Source organism: Rousettus aegyptiacus, unplaced genomic scaffold (assembly GCF_014176215.1).
Source record: "Rousettus aegyptiacus isolate mRouAeg1 unplaced genomic scaffold, mRouAeg1.p scaffold_m13_p_3, whole genome shotgun sequence".
Classification (NCBI taxonomy): Eukaryota; Metazoa; Chordata; class Mammalia; order Chiroptera; family Pteropodidae; genus Rousettus; species Rousettus aegyptiacus.
Window position 1 is genome coordinate 129,036,857 of NW_023416306.1, and position 17,726 is coordinate 129,054,582.

The following is a 17,726-nucleotide window of genomic DNA, read 5'->3' on the forward strand; positions in this document are numbered from 1 at the left end:
CCTATGAGCCTGCAGACAAATCCCAACTATTGGGCAAACCCCAAATCCTTGTTACAGAGCTTGAGTTTGGTTGGAAAATTGGGTGCCATGTATAAATCATAAATAGAGGGTCATCCTCTGGGAGAGAGTGTATGTGTGTATGTGCTTGTGTACTTGAACATGCCCAGGATGTGAAGCAGATCATAAGTTTACCTAACACAACAGCACCTTCTCTTTGTCCAAAGTGAGTATCGACGGCATCCTTAAAACGGAGGAGGGTCACAGAAGATGTTGGGCACTGTGTGACAGCGAGTGAAAGGAGTGACAAGACTAGGGCTGCCACCCTCATCCTCATCACAAAATGACCGTCATTATTGACTGCACATTGATCAGCCAGGAACTGAGGAAACAGGTGCTGGGACCCACATGATCTTATTGATTTGTCTAGGTACAGTAGTCGTCTCCTTATGCATGGGGGATACTTTCCAAGGTCTCTAGTGGATGCCTGAAACTGTGAATAGTATCAAACTCCATATATATACACACACACACACACACACACACACACGTATGTATATATATACATGTATATACACATATACATGTATATGTGTATATACATGTATATATATATGTGTGTGTGTGTGTATAGATGTATATGTACATACACACACACACACACACACACACAAGATACATACGTGCCCCTTCAGTTAAAGGAAGCACTTTACAGCTTCTCTTTGGCATGTCTGGATTGCCAGCATAACTACTCTTGTGCTTTGAGGCCATTATTCAGTAAAATAAGGGTGACTTTAACACAAATACTGTGATACCATTACAGTCGATCTGATAACCGAGACGGCTACTAAGTGACTAACAGGCGAGCAGTGTCTGCAGTGCGGATATGCTGGACGAAGGGATGATTCACGTCCCAGGATGGAGCTGGATGGCTGAGATTTCATCACACTACTCAGAATGGCATGCAATTTAAAACTTGTGAATTGTTTATTTCTGGAATTTTTCATTTAATATTTTTGCACCGTAGTCGACCTCAGGTAACTGAAACCACGGAAAACAAAACCATGGAGAAGGGGGGCAGCTACCGGACTGCTATCCCCATTTTGCAGATGAAGCTCAGAAAGATTAAACAAGCTTCTCACAGCCATGTTACCCCCAGGTGGTGGTGGAGGTGGAAACTGACCCCTGATGATGCCTCTGAGTCCTCTGGACTTTTCACGACACTGTCCTCTTTCGATAACTTTCAGTGCAGACTCTGATTGTATCTGCTTCTCGGGTCCTCTTTTAGCCACCCTTTCTCTCTTTCTCTTTTTTTAAAAAAATTTATTTTTGCCTTTGATATTATATTTCTTGCTGTTTGTGGCCAGATTCCTCCCTCTCCAAGTTGGTGCTCTTATTTGCCTAATGTTATAATTCATGTTTCAGATATCCTAGGGCATCGTTTTTCCTGTTTGAATTTTCATAACTACAAAGAACTTCAGGGACAATTAAAATCTCAACAAGTGCATGAATTCTACCGGGAGACCGCCAACCTTTGTAGCCAACACTTAAGATGAAGTGGCTGCTCTTCCTCTCCCATAAAAGCTGCTTCTTTGGATAGCTGGGATTTAGAAAGTCTGTCATTTAAATCAAAGGAGCAGCTGAATAAAGACTTGTCGACAAAAGTTTCTCACAGGCTAAGGACAGAGAAGACTTATTTCTTTCCTTTGCAAATAAAGATCTCAATATTTTCATACTGAAATATGGATAATGTCACAGTTTAGATGAATACCCTAAAATGTTTGATGACATAGTTAATGTTCTGTTTTCAAGGCAGAGTTTTATAAGAGGAAGCTTTATTTTTTACCTTAACATAATTTAAATTGAACAGACATTTTCTCCATATTCTATTTTACAAATTTATTTCCACTGAAACTACATGACTGGAATAAAGCATCAAAAACAAACAAGCAGACAAGCAAACAAGCAAAAAGCCTACCCCACTTTTTCCTTGCGATTAGAAATGCTATGTATTTTGTTGCAGTGGGCTGAAAATGGCCTGTTCTTTCCCAAAGACAGCTACATCTGAATACTGGAATCTGTGACTGTGACTGTGTTATTTTAGATGGCCAAGGGACAGTGCAGATGTGATTACATTAAGGATGTTGAGATGGGGAGGCTATTCTGGATTATCCTGGTGGGCTCAATGTAATCACGAGGGTCCTTATAAGAAAGAGGTAGGCGAGAGAGTCAAAGACACGGAACGTGATATGACTATGAAAGAAGAGAGAGAGAACGAAAGAGAGCAGAAGATGCTATGTTGCTGGCTTTGAAGATGGTGAAGGGGCCATGAGGCAAGGAATACAGGTTGCTCTAAAGTTGGAAAAATCAGGAAGCAGACTTCCCCCTAGATCCTCTAAAAGGAACTAGCCCCGCTAACATCCTGATTTTAGCTCAGTAAAACTAATTTCAAACTTCTTTCATCCAGAACTTTAAGAGAATAAATTTGTGTTGCTTTAGGTCCCAAATTTATGGTAATTTGTTATAGAAGCAACAGGAAACTAATAAATCTATCATTTATTGCATCTCTTATGTCCTGACTTGTGCTTGACATATAACATGGACTTAAAAAATTAATGTTTACTGAATGAATTGAAAATGTAAAGGAAGGAACTCATGAAAATGGAATGTACCCAAATCATGGCAACACTTTTTGGTTTAAAAAAACTCACTATTTCTGAGGATGAGAAGAACATACACTCAGCTGGGTGTATGATTATCTAGCGCTACATGATGAGACTGTCCAGTGTTTAGGCAGCTTTGTATTAGCCTGAACTTCAGGGCTAGCAAGCTCTTTCCTGGCAGCAGGTGGAAGTGACCATAGGGTATGATAAACAGCATTTAGAGGGCAATTGTTTTAAGAACACCTATTGAGTGCTTCCAGGGATTCAAAGCATCAAGGAGATGGGGATGGAAGAAGAGGCAGCATCTTTACTGTATAATACAACTAGAAAATACCAGCACCTGGAAGAATGTTTGTTATATAATAAGCACTTGACAAGCAAATGATAGAATGAATGCTATTCAGACCCAGTGCATAAACGTGACCCTCTCATCCCCTTCCCAAATCCTTCTATAGTAGAAGTCAGTCTCCTACTATCTCTGCCTTTTCCGCCTCCCTGTAGAAGTTAATTTTAATCAATTTTTACTCATATGAACTAAAGAAGAGCAAGGAAAAAAAGACCACCCTCCAGCCTCAGCCACAGACACACATACCTGTCAATATGCTGCATGTATTTTGGGCACAGGGGCTGCAGACCACAGCAATACATCTTACCTTTTCTGGGACCCCCTTGCTTGTCCAATTTTTGCAAGTCTTTTAATTTAAAGAATAATAAATTAAGTCATTCTAGCTGATTGAAAAATAGTTCCCCTAAGGAACTTAACACTTAATGGTTATATTAGTGATTTACAGTAACTTCTCATTCAGGATTCTTTTAGATTTATCATAGAGGTAAAACCAATGCCTTCTACCAAAATGGAGAAATTTATGTGATTCATTTTTGAGATATAGGAACAGAAAAAAATTAATGATAAAAACTGAAAGTAACTCCAGTTCTTCTAATTCAAGATCTGGTTGACTCTTGGAATCATAATTTAGGAAGTGAGAGACCCTGGGGATCATCTAGTCCTGTGTCCTCACTTCACAGATGAGGAAAACTGAGGCCCAGATGGAGTTTCCCACATCACACCGGCAGGGAAACAGAAGACTCGAGACTAGGGCGCAGGCCTTCTGAGTCCCGAATTCAATATGCATCTCCATCTACCTTGTTTCATTAGCTGATGGTACAAGGAGTTCTTGAGGTACAGAAAAATGGACACCAATCTTGCCTTCAAGTGTTTCTACCCTAGCAGGGAAGATAATATATGTATATAAACAATTCTGACACAAAGTAAACAAGGATAAACTGTATAATAGAGGGATAGATTAAAAAGGAATCTTTAAATCACTGATCCGGATATTATTTTTTTCCATTTTTTACAATAATAATCAAACTTGTACAATAGTGAAATTCTTCCTTTTTTCCAAGATTCATCTAAACCCAGTACTTGGACTATAACTCAGTTAAGGATTTCCCCACAAATGCCATGTGAATATCTGATCTGAAAAATAAACAACTGAGCCAGACCACACAATGAGTGTTGGATGAGATTTGGGCAGGTGTCTCTCCATCTGCCCAGGCAAGCCAAACCAAATGAGGCACTGGGTCAAGAAGGAAGGAAGAGGAAAGGATAAATCCATTGACCACCACCCCAGGAGGCCAAGAGACTCTCTCCTCTTCATGGCTTGCTCTAAAATAAAAATAACACACTCAAGCTGTGATAGAGGAAAGGTCTTGGTTTGGAACCCAAGTACAAAGCATTAGTAAAGAGAGATTATTACCCACTAGAGACTCTCTTTTTGGTATAATTAGAAGACGAGAAAGACCATTGAATAGTGGGATTTGTGAGAAATATGGGTCATGTGTCGGCAACCCTACTTGCTTGCAGTATTGGCTTTGTGGGTTGGCACATAGCACTGTGAATATTAGAAACCACAAATCTCTAGAGTTTCCTGAACAAATAAAAGGCCTTGTCTATGAATTGCCAGGTTGGAGGTTGGCTCATGAAAGAAGCCCCTGGATAACCTCCAAAGCTACCTGTGCATTTCCTATTTCTCATTCTCTTCCTTCTCTTCCCCACCTTCTTCTCCTTCTCTTCTCTCTTTGGATATGGGCATCTTAGAGGGCTTAAATGTAGCGTATGATGCTTCTGCCAACCCCCAGAGGAAACAGGCCCCTCTATGACAACTACCAATTAAAGATCCACCATCAGTTTTGGACAATGGAACAAACCATATTTCAATGAACAAAACCAAGGGAAACTGATTCTCTTGTCTCTGGAAGACTAGACTAGTTACCCCCTCAGTCAGATTATGCTTCATTTGAAGGCCCAGAAAAGAAATAAACCTGCTGCTATTAATAACAGAGCCAATTCTGGAGAAGCTGAGACAGAGCGGAGACCCTTTGAAAACTTTTTGTGAATCTGAAATAGAAACCAAGCACTTCTCTGTTTTCATTCATCCCATCACAGACCCTTCTACGGGATTCTTATTGTGAGTTTTAAGTTAAGTAGATGTCTTTTGGAAGGTATAATTTGAGGGAAAAAAAGAAAAGATGAAATGAGTTTTCCAAATCCTCAGGATTAAGTACACCTTGGACAAAGACAGATAACTATGCTTTTATACCACATGTACCTCCACTTGGAATGTTCTCTCAGCCTGTCCTTCATGCTGTTATACTATTGGCCAGATCTTTATCCAAGGTGATTTCCAGAAGCCCCAGTGAGAAGCAGGTCCTACATCATTCCTTAGCATTTGTATCCAAGGCACTTAGTTCATACATTTGTGTCCTTCTCTCTCTGTATTCCTACATCCTCTAAAAAAAAAAGCGGTGGGGGGGGGGAGGTTGTGGTGGTGCTGACGGAGCCAATCTTTTCTCTCTCTATCGTTCATGTCTTTCACATATTAGGAGGTCAGTAAAGTCAGTAGGGTTCCTGAATGAATACATGAAATCTATATTTCTTGGGCATCCGACAGATAAGAGAATCCCAAGTTATGAGCAATGGGTAGGAGAGAGGGCCAAACTCTTTGGCTGCTCTCCCCATGGACCACACCAACAGGACAAAGTCCCAACTCTATTTCTATTTTCCATTTCTTTTTATAATACTGTTTTTAGGACCCAGAGGCGTACTCTTTGTAAAACTCTTGAAAAGACTGAGTAAAAATTATTTTATACACACCACTTTGATCCTCTACTTTATCTCAATGAGCTGCTCTAAAGTAAGGCTATAAAGAAGATAGTTTAGCAGGGAAGTTTGCACTTAAGAGATTTTGACCACAGACGCTGAACAGGATCCATTTTTGCATTTGGAGAATAATGTCCCTATTTCAATTGTGACATTTGGAATTTTGGCTTAAACTCCTAAAGGCCTTGGGAAAGGCCTTATAGAAGTGGCTGATGGCCCTTGTGGAATCACCTAGCCAAGGGTATCCTCCCATCAGCCTAGATTGTCATTTGAGTATATTGACCTGCCGCTGACAGAAGGTATATGGAGGCTGCAGGAGGAAGAACACACTGCAAATCTACTGCAGAGCATTAACAAGAAAAGAATTAAAAAGGATCACTTCTGGGACTTATTGCACAACTTGAAAATGGTGTTCAATAAAAGGAAAGATAATTTGGGGCCACACTACTTGGAATGAACATCTGACACACAGTCACTGGTCTGGATTTAGAAAACTGCTTTGATCCCTAGAGAATAGATTGTTAATGAGTATTTTAAAGGACGAGATTGAAGTAGCATGAGAGAATCAAAAAGGGTACTGGTTTCGAAGGGTTCCACTCATGCTTCCATTTCTGTAAAAGCGAGTGGCACTGACTTTGAACAAGACATTTTATACCTCCTTGAGAAATGTCCTCATCTAGACTATGGGAGGTGGGGCCACCAGAATAACTCTCTGGTCCTCTCCAAGTCTGGGCCTCTATGACCATAACATTGAAAAAATTTAAAAACAAGAGCAACTAATGCTCCTACCTTTTTCCTAGCTGAAAAAGTGAGGGGACCTAATTATAAAAAGGTAAATTTTTCTTACATGTATGCTAACAACGAATGCATAATTTTTATAGCAATGCATGGATCTTATGTAGTTTAAGAGATCCCTATCAACTTCCTGAATTTGATATGCTCATTGGTGTCACATCTGTCTCATTAAGTACTAATTATCCAAGGTGGTCAAACTTCTGATGTAAAAATAATCATCTTAAAGATCACAGTTAACAAGAAGGTAAAGAAAGTTAACCTATTAAAAAAATTTCAACCTTATGCAAAAATCGAATAGTATAACACACCCCATATACTCTTCCCTCTCCCCTGGTGAAACAATATTTTGCCATTCTGGTTTCACCTCTTCCCAGTCCCACCCCAATATACTTATTTTCTGAAGCATTTTAAAGTAAATCTCAGATATCTTATCATTTCACCCATAACTTTAGTCTTCATCTTTAACTGACATTAAACAAAACAGTATCAAGCCATTATTACATCTGACAATTTTTAAAAATAATTCCTTAGTACTATCAGTCCATATTCAAATTTCGTCGGTCATCTAAAAACATTTTTTTTTTCAGTTTTTTGGCTTAAATCAGCATCTTAAACAAGGGCAGAGGTAAAACCGATTTCACCCTATTCTCTGTTCTTTGTCTTTTAAATATTTCTTTTAGATGCAAACATTACTTAGACACAATGTCTCTGGAACACAAAAAAATGTGAAGGCCAATTTCATTGCTACTAAATATTTCATTATTTGAAAGGTCTGAGTCTATGAATCAGATACAAATGTATTTAAAGTTTCAGAACTGGAAAAATATCAAGTAATTCTCGGTTTTCTCAAAGGCATACATGATTTAGGCAACTTTAACTACATTCTTTAAAGATATTTTGTTTATAACATTCTCAGGAAGAAAACATCTAACAAATCCCAGCAGCCTTTTTTCTACCCATATAAAAGCTGAATTTCCTAGACCGTATAGCAGCCTAATAGCAAATGGAGCATTTTAGTTGTAGCTTCTTCCCCACTTCAAAAGAGGGGCTTTAGGCTGAACAAAGCGACAATGAGGCCAGCTTTGTAAGCAGGACTAAGAGCTCTAAACTGTCACAGACTCTGACTTTTAGGAAAGAAGAAGGTGAACAGTTTCTCCATTCAGCCTCCATGAGGCCTCTCTACTAACACACAGGCACTGCTGTGACTCATAACTAGAAATACTGTTTTATAACATCGGTCTGTTTTGTAACACTCATAGAAACAACAACAAAAAATAAGACTATTTAGAAACCCAAACCAGGCCCTGCATCTGGGCACTGATATCAAGATCTCAAGATGTCAGAGTGGCTATTTAATCCAGATAAAGTAGGCAAGGCCTTATCCCTTTCCTTGGCAAGAAAGTGGAGGCTTCCTGCCTGCTGCACATGCCCACAGGAGGAGCAACCATGAATTTAATTTTCTTAAAACAGAAGCATTTTCAGACTTGTGTTTTCCTGGACAGCTGCCTGGTGGCTGTAATACATAATAAGGGCGTGTAATTGACAGTAATGTGAATCACTCACTAAGATTCTGGCAATAAAAAAAAAAAAAAATAGAGTTATTTTTTTTTCCAGGAAAAAATTAAGGAGCAGATTCCTCCTGTCCATTGAAAATAGCAATTACTTTACATTTCAGCTCATTAGCTACCTTTACATATATATAAAAATCACTATAATTTGCACTAACTATCAGCAAATGTTGTAGAGAAGAGTAGTTGCACAATGCATGTGATCGGATGGGTTGGGTCAGACGTATTCTGTGAAATGGCAAATTTAGATGGGTTACTTGATAGAGCATACATGGGATTCCTCTCCCAAGAGTGAGTTACAGGACACTGCCCTCCCAATGATTTTGCCACTTGAAAAGTTGCTATCTGTCAGGGCCTTGTAATTACTATGGTAATACCCAGGACCGACTGATCAAGCTGCCATTGATGTCCATGGGCAGCTTCCAAATGTCTATCACAAGGTCTCAGGCACAGGGATCTCCAAAATAATGGCTGGGGATTTTCCCAGGTAGGAGCTGTTGGAACCATGGAAGCTCTTAGACCATGTAAAGGGTTTCTCTAATCTATTAATTCTCTTTGAATAAGGGAAAGAAGAATATGAATGAACTTCACTATCAATCTCAAAGGGCCCCTCTTTTCCAAGGCAGACACACAGAAACTAAACCCTGGAAAGCCATGAAATTGAATTCTATTTAGATAAACCCTGACTCCACCTGAGCTCTACAGGTTCACATATTTGTCTAAACCTTCAGCATCTGTGAAAATGGAAAACCTGTGTTCATATCTGTAAGGTGTTTCGAGCTCCTGGTTCTGGAGGGAATAGGGGTACTCTGAACTGTGAAAATCTCAGAAACAAACACACACAGACACACAGAACTTGGGGCTTTAGAGCGTTGGGGAGGTGTACTTTGAACCCAGGTGAAAAGAGTAGAAACACTTAGCTTTTTCCCTCCATAGAATACTTTATGAAGACGGTTTAGTTTGATCTTCTCATGTGGGATTTCTCATTCTTAGAAGCAAAATTAAAGTGTAATTTCACGAAATGAGAAATTATGTCGAGATTTTAAAAAATGAGACTAGAATTCTTTCTGTACTTTATCACTAATTACTACTGAGATGCTTTTTCTTCTATGACAACAGTTGGGGAGTGGGATTATTGGCTCATGGTGGTCTCATTTTGGACAGCCACCACTAATCTCCAATGTAATTTTGAGCTCACTTCCAAGTGATTGCTAACAGGCAAAAAGAAGATAGAGTCCCATACACCACTAAAAAGAGAGACTTATCATGTACATAAATAAACCTTGAAAAAATATTTCAGATACTGTATCTCAATTATAAGACAGTAGTAGACTGTCAAAATCTGGTAACATGTAATATGTATAACTAGTCCCTCTTGCAAGCATTCTCTTTGTTCCTATACAAATTCATTTCACATGGGCCCAAAGAGTTGGAAATGTGTTATTTATTTCTTTTTGATTGAGAAGAATGTGTTAACCCTCTGGAATGTCCATGTGTGGAAAAATAAAACATTATATGGAATTGTGCACACATATGATTTATAATGCATATACCCAGGACCAGAAATTCTAATGAAGAACCTTATTCAATAGAAAAAATATATTTTTTCTCTTCAGCATTTGCAATTCTGGTATACCACAATGCTGAGGCCAAGCATATATTTTATTAGCTTAAATCCTAGCTAAGCAATAAAGTACATGTCGTTTCAAATAAAGAAAATATGTTTCTCACAAAAGTTAATTTAATGTCCATCTTACACTCTCCCGCCCCCCATAATGATACTGTGGAATGCCACCCAAGTCCCTCCCTTCAGGATTGAGGCCCTTTTTTCCCTTGTGGCCTGGAGTGTTGCCTGTCAGCAGCTTGTACCTGAGACTTGCCTTTAGCTTAAGGGAGACGCCATGTCCAAGATTATGACCTTCCCTGGGAGGGGGGGGGGGGTGCAGCTGGCACCCAGTGGCTAGTTGATGCACGGTATAACATCCAGCTCCCTTGCTTCAATTTGGGACCTTTTTTCAAGGGCTATCTCTGTTTCTGATCTCTCTGAGGCATCTGGGGAACTCAGGCTGCAACTGATGACAGTTCAATTTCTCCTGCCCAATTCAGCTTCCTTCACCCGTTGTAGGAGTTGTTCCTAAGAACACTTCATAATCAACTTCCTGTGTATAAATCTTAATGTCTCAAAGTCTACTCTCTTGAGGACTCAATCTAAGAGATCCATTTATTTAAAGAGACTTTAGTGGAAGTGACAAATTAGAAATAATGATGAATTTGAAATGAGAATATAGTAGAACTTCATTCAACGTGAAGCAAACCCAGCCTGGTCTTTATGCCAACAGGTTGATTTCAGAAGTTTTCTGAGTCTGGCATTGCAAGGTGAGTGCGCTTAATGGTGATCATACATGACACTTTATGATGAGATTTTACTGTTATATTAATATAGATGAGTCAGAGAGAGTATGCAGACCCTTCTACCACATGCAGAATGTTGGAAGTTGGCTCTTCTATGTTTCAGGAGCATATTAACCCAACCCTCTAGAATTTTTCCTTGTAAGTGACACTCTGGGATAGAATGAATAAAAACTCACTGATCATTAAAGAGTAGCTTAAGCACTAGGAGAGTCTGTGAGAAAGGGACCCATATTGGTCATTTTATTCATTAGAAATCTAACTTAAGAGAAACACATCAATAGAATCTCAGGTAAAGCAATTTAGGGCAATAAAAACATATTCTTCTAAATGATACTGTCTCCCAGTGGCTCCCATAATGAAAATGAGAACATTATCCCATCTCTCAAATCACCCCAATTATATGCAGGGTTAGGTAACTTACACAAATCAGGCCATGGAAAGTTCTTTGATTTAGAGATATCTGTCAGAACTCTTTTTTTTTTTTTTTGAGGGGGGAAGCGGGGGGTGGTGGTTTGTATGTATGGGTGATGGTGTAACCGTTTTTCCTTTTTCAACCCGAAAAACCATAGGTTGAGCTGCCTTCTAGGACAGTTTCTACTTTGATTGCACTTTGCTGTGTGAAGCCGCAGCACAAAATGAAGACAGCTCCTCTTGCTGTGTTATTAAAGACCCCCATCTGAGAAAGAAAAGGGATGAAAGAGGCAATGAGAAATGATGTTTCGATCAAAAATCAACTTCAGAGTCTCAAAAGATCTTCTTAATTCATCCTGTTCTCATTTAGCTTGCTAATAGATGCCTAATGAGAGAAGAATTATTGTGAAGCTGAGAAATCTAGCATTTAAATTTCATATGAAGAAACGGACCTTGCATTAGAGGCAAAGGACATTTATTCTCCTATTATAATAATTCCAAAATGCTTTTTGACCTTGGAAATAAAAAATCACTGTGAAGATAGAATTGGTTAGGTCATCGCCTAAGGAGGCATAAAAGGCCACCAGGAAATAAATTAAAATTAAAATTAAAATAGATTCTTTTATTGGGTCACATCTCATCCTCTCATTTATAAATAAGGTTTTCACTAAAGGAATTGATACCGCAGGGGATAATTTTGCTCCTCTTGTTTTGACTCACGAAAAAGTTATAAATAAAAGTAGTGAAGAAGCTGCACATAAGCTTAAGAGACAGAGGATTCCACAAAAAGACAAAAACTGTGGTTGTGTTCAGCTACGTATGAAGTGACAATAGTTTTGATACGATTGGTTCCTGCTAAGTTAAGGAAACATACTTATGTTCCAGACTAGGCAAACTTAGCAATGCCATATATACTGACCTTGAACAAATAAATGTCATTTCTTTCCAGAATTTCCCTTAAGATTCAGTGAGTAATCTAGGATTATCAGAACATATACTTCCCAAATTGTTTAACATATAAGGATCACTTTTCCTCCACAGATTGGACAAATACAGGATATTTCCCTTGGTAGAATGTACTTTCCGTTCTTGAAGATTGGTCAATTCCCTTCTCTAGTAGGTAGCTTTCTCCTTTGCATTTAAATAGGTGACAGTGGTAAGTGAAAATGCCTTTCTTTTTTACTCTATAAACTTGTTCATCTGGTTTATAAAATTTTGTATTTATAATGCTAACAAATGGTGTTTAAGAGGTCACTCAGAAAAACAACATCTTTAGAATGATACACAAGTATTTTTAAACCTTTTAAATGAGATTCCGACTTAAATCTTACAAATTGCTAAGGGAAACTTTAAAACAAGCAGTCTTAAAACTGAGCCTGAAAATATGGATGTTAAATTGCCAGACATCAAGAAGCCCTTTGGGTTGTAGTATCAGTTTCCAATAATACAGTACAAATCTCACAATAAAGTTTCAAACAATAAATCTCTGTTCTTCCTTATAGCTGTTAACAAAGAAAAAGTTACTATTTTTCCTTAGCCTAAAATGTGTAAGCAGAGTGTCAGGTCAGAAAACTGTGCAATTTGTGTCGGCCTTTGGTGGAGTAGTAAGACTTCTACAGGTGCCGTACCTGGTGAAAGACATTCCAGGACAAATAAGACGTAGGAGAAGCAAAGGAACTGAGGTATGCCCATGCACAGAATCTTCTAGGCACCAGTCACTGAGGATGGCAAAAACTGCCAGCACAAATAGAAGTCAAGGAAAGAGCGGCAGAAAGATTAAGATTGTGAAGGGCCATGAGTACTGCACTAAAAAGTTTAGACTCCTCAGGCAATGGAAAAGCCAGAAGGTTGTTAAGGAGGTAGAATAAGGAGATCCTACTGACAGTGGAATTCCAGAGCAGTCGATAGCTATTCTTCTCTTTTTATTTGAGGGAGGGGGAGCAGGAATTGCTGCATGTAAAGGTAGTATTTTCTAACATACCTGGTCTCAGAGATCAGAATTTAGCTGAGGCATGTTCTGAGCACAAGCTTGGCACACATTAATTCTTAGCACCGCTAGACGAGACTCTGATCTCTCTATTAAAAGATTCACAGTGGTCCCTCTTACCACTGGGGTTCTGTTATCGTCACACAGCAAAGCGAAAGGAGTGCCAAGCCACATCTTGAGTACTCTGCTTGGCAGATTTACTGCCTGATAAGCCTTAAAGTTAGAAAAATATTTCAAGTTAAATCTGTCACTAACAACTTTACATGGTTTGTTGTTTCCTGAGTTGCCTGGTCACTGAGAGACCAAGTCTGAACTAGATGTTTCCCGTGGTGAGTATTATTGACAACTGCTCTATCATTTGTTTATGTTAAATACACCAGCATATTGAAACCCTTTTCAAGCCTAAAAGCCAAGCCGATGATGTGAACAATAGGAAAACTGATTTTTCCCCCTCTTTCTTGTCTCCCACTATTAAAAGTCTTTGAATTTATGCAGTGCACATGGATAGCAAAGAGTACAACACTCATTTCTTATTATTTGATTCTTCTTCGTGACAGACCCTTGTGGTAGGAAAGCAGATAGTTTGCAGATAGGTTAAATCTAGAGCCAAAGAGATAATATAATTGAAAATCACTCTTTTGCTGGAATCAGGAGCAGAGTTAGCAATAGTACTCCCTACCCCCGACTCTCCATGGGAAGCCTGACAGCCTCGTTCCCACCACAGACTTAAATGTTTTCAATCCATGTAGATCAATTTGATTCCTGAGCCCGAATGACAAGCTAAACTACCAATAACTCCTTGCAGAGAGTTTTAAGCAACATAATCAACCAGAGTGGGACTTGTGTCAGTTAGACTTTGTCTCCTTAAAAATCAAGAGTAACAGTGGTAACAGAGAAGTTTTTAACAAGGAGGAAAACCCTAGACAGTTGTCTCTAAGATTCTTCACCACAGCTTCAAGGACAACCAGGAAAAGAGCTGCTATTTGAGGCAACTTCATTATAAAATCATTTTTAATAAGCAATCTTAACAAAGAAAGGGAATACTCTTGTGGAGAAACCCTCCAGGGACCCAGAGGCTGCCCAGTTAAGTTATTAGGAAGTTTCACACAGGGGACCAAACAGCTATTTCATTGGCCTCGGGGGACAGAGTTTAGTTTTCACCTGTTCTCTAGGGGCACTGCTGTTATCCAGTCTACTAACAGCACAGACTGGTAACAGTCAATTATCCCGACGCCCCAGCTTGGTCAGGGAAAGTGAATTTTCAGTTTTGTCGACACAAAAAGACATGGTGTAAGAGAGACAGATAAATTAACGTGATGTGGTTCATTACATACTGAACACTTTTATGAATGTGCAGCCAATGAAAATGCCTTGTTTGGACCTTAGCGTTCTTTAAGTGAAAGAACAGAAACCCATTCTTGGAAAATTAAGAAATACCAACAAAGAGAAAAGGAAGTATAATTATCTTCTTACTGTATTGTTCAGTTATGTGAGGGGAAACAATTCTTTGTGCTGATGAAAAAATAATCATCACTGCAGTTTACTTGGCCTACCTAAAGTGTGAGCAAGATTTGAAATTTGGGGTTCAAGTTTTATAAAGCTACGTGTGGCTGAATTAAAAAGTGTTGGAAAGATATGGGTTTCTAGTGTATTTCAGTAGCCTCTAGCCGATTAGCAGTACGAATGAAAGAAAGTAAGGAGAGCCATTAGCCACGCAATTCAAAGTGCATATGTACTTTTTTGAGTTTCACTGCTCGGTTTCGTTCCTCTGATTTTAATGAAATTGCAAGAACTGGTCTTACAATTAGACCTTAAAACCAGGGAGATGAAAAAAAAGTGAAATGCTCTTTTTCTTTAATAATCAGAACACCCTTCTTTTTCTGGACTAGATCTTACTTGCTCAGTGAGCACTTTTTTCTACACAGTTAGATTGGTGGAAAGGCCAGAGAAGAACCTCTATCTAAGGATAAGAATTTTGTCTGAGTTCAGAGAAGAGACAGAAGTATGGAACATCTGACTCATATAACACTCACTAAATGACAGTGGCAATAAAAGAATTGTTTACAGGTTGCTGTATTTTTCACACACAATCTGTGGCTCTCCATTATGAGATAAAACTAAAATCTTATCTCTGTTCTTCATGTCTTCTCTTTTCCTTGTTAATACTCTACTCTAGTCAGACAGGTTGATACCATCTTTCTCCAAGCTCTTCACTGATCTGCCTGATCATATCTAACACTCCCTACCCTTCCAGATCAAGCTCAGCTCACCACGAGCATTCCCAGCTCATACAGACAATTCAACTTGAATCACAGCCCTGCATTTTACTGCAATTATTTCATTGAAAGTTCTTCAAGTGGGTCTGTCCTTTCTCTTTAGATGCAGATTAAACCATTGGAGAGTAAGGATTATGACTTAAATTTTCTATACAACATTGTGCCTAAGATGGGGTTAGGCACAGAGTAGAGGTCAGAAATATTAAGCTAATAAAATCTGATGCCCTGCCTGATTCTCTTTCTACAGGGATTGGCTGTGGTCTGCTTTCTAGCTTTCCTTCTCTAGATCCCTGTATTATAGGTAACTGGATTACCTGCCATATAACCTCCTTCTTCTCTCCTCCAAAAAATAAAGAAAGAAAGAAAGAAAGAAAGAAAGAAAGAAAGAAAGAAAGAAAGAAAGAAAGAAAGAAAGGATTTATGGATGAAGTTTCTTTCACTGAGTCCAAACCTTAATCTTGTACATTCTAGCATTTTCTGCTCTTCAATATGTCTTCTCATTATTATGTGTGGCTGTCAATTACTTAAGACATTAGGAATGAATGCCTAGGAGATCAACAAAGTAAAACAGGGAAAGCTCTATCACTCCCACATAGGAAAAATGTTTCCCCAGAGGTGGAGTGAAGAACATTCTACTGGAAGGAATGTTGGGTAGTCAAAGGAAAAAGCGTAATTGAATAGCTTGGAAATGAAACCTTAGTCATTATAATGTGCAAATATGGACATCAATTATAATCAAAAAGACCATGTGACTACAAATACAGTGACTTCTTGGTGGTGTTGTTGATAAAGTCAGTGTAAAAAATTTCAAGTAATTTATAAGGAAAGTAAATGTAAAGTAATAACGTGCTTCAAATTTCAAACACATTAGCATCCCTGTTTCTCCTAAGCTTTTATTCCTTTGCCTCCAGATCCCAATAAAGAGAAGTTGATGTAATTATAAATCTGGTCTTAAATTCAAGTATGCTTAAGCATATGCAAAACCTAGATATTTAATTCTTTTATGTATCCTTTTGATATATATTTCAGTTCCCTAGGCATTCTTTTAGCTTTCATGGTTTTGTTTGTTTTTGGTTAGGTTTCAGGAAAACCACAGTATCCTGAATCATCCTACCTCATCGGGGCAATGAATTACCATGTTGGTCTGACAAAAGAATAATGCACGAATTTATTATAAATGTCATTAACATACATTAAAGGCTTTGTTGGGGTGGAAGATGGGTTCATGCTGTAAGAATGTATATTACTCCTAGTGTGAGGGACATAACTACCTTAGAAGCAAAAGTAACCACTTTGAACTATTTTTTTTTTTTTATTATGGACTCAGTTAAGTTCTATGAACAATGACGTTAAGTGAATGCCGGTTCTTTGATGAATTACGTTATGTTGTTGGCTTGGCAAACTTAGAAGTCTCTATAGGTAAAATAGTCATGAAGTAAAAGTCAATTGTAGGAATCATGGTGTTACACTTGGCTTTCTTCCTATAGAATAGAAGGACTACTCTAAGTAAAGAAGTTTGTCAAGGCAGAAGTGTTTAGGCTCTGTGGACTGGCTTTAAATCCTGGCCCCACCTTGTACTAGCTAGTTGTCAGACCCTTGGCCTCAGTTTTCAACTACAGAGTAGGGATAGTAGAAATTACTGACCTCACAAGATTATGGTAAAGATTAAATCAAGTAACACTCATAAAGTGCTCAGAAAAGCATCTAGCACTCAGTAAATGCTCCATAACTGTTACCTAATGTTGATATTGGAAATAATGGTGTGGCACTTATGTGCATACAGGAGACAATCTACTTTATTTTGAGGCCTGGCTCTGGCCATTATCCACTGGATAAGTTCGTAATTCTTTTTTACTTCTCTAAGTTAACGATTGCCCAGATTAGTTTTCTTATCCAAAATGAGGGTACATGTACTGGACAAAGCTCATGGAGCTGATGAGAAGATTAAATGATATAATGCATATAAAACACTAAGCATAATGTCTGAAATATCAGACATCCAATCTTTCTTTAAAGATCAACCCAACCATGTGGAAGAGTTTTATTAAATATATAATAAATCTATCAAGTATACACCAGTACCTGGTCAGCTAGGCACTTTTGTTTTCTCCAAGATTTTAAGGAGCCTTTCATCATCTCAATACACCCTTTTGAACCCTTGTTATGAAATGGGAACACACACCCTTTTTGTCCAAATTCAATTCATAAATCTGAGTTCTACGAACAGAACAAACTTGAATCAACTGGATGTTCTGATGGAAATACTTAGCTAAAGATTCCTTTTTAAAAAATGGAATTCACAGATCCTCATCATAAACTGTGGGTTTTAATACTATGAGAATCTTCTACCTTGGAAGAACAGACTGGCAGGGCCAAGGCAGTCCATTTATATCTTAATATAATGAGACAGAGAAATCCTGTTAAGCTCAGAAGGGCTTGGCTCTAGTCACACAG

General features: G+C 38.4%; 1 protein-coding gene across 1 annotated transcript in view; it reads right to left on the reverse strand.

The window, feature by feature from the left end:
- RORA (RAR related orphan receptor A) overlaps positions 1-17,726 on the reverse strand; it is a 675,954-nt gene that overhangs the window by 146,631 nt on the left and 511,597 nt on the right. The gene's annotated exons all lie outside the window — the stretch shown is intronic.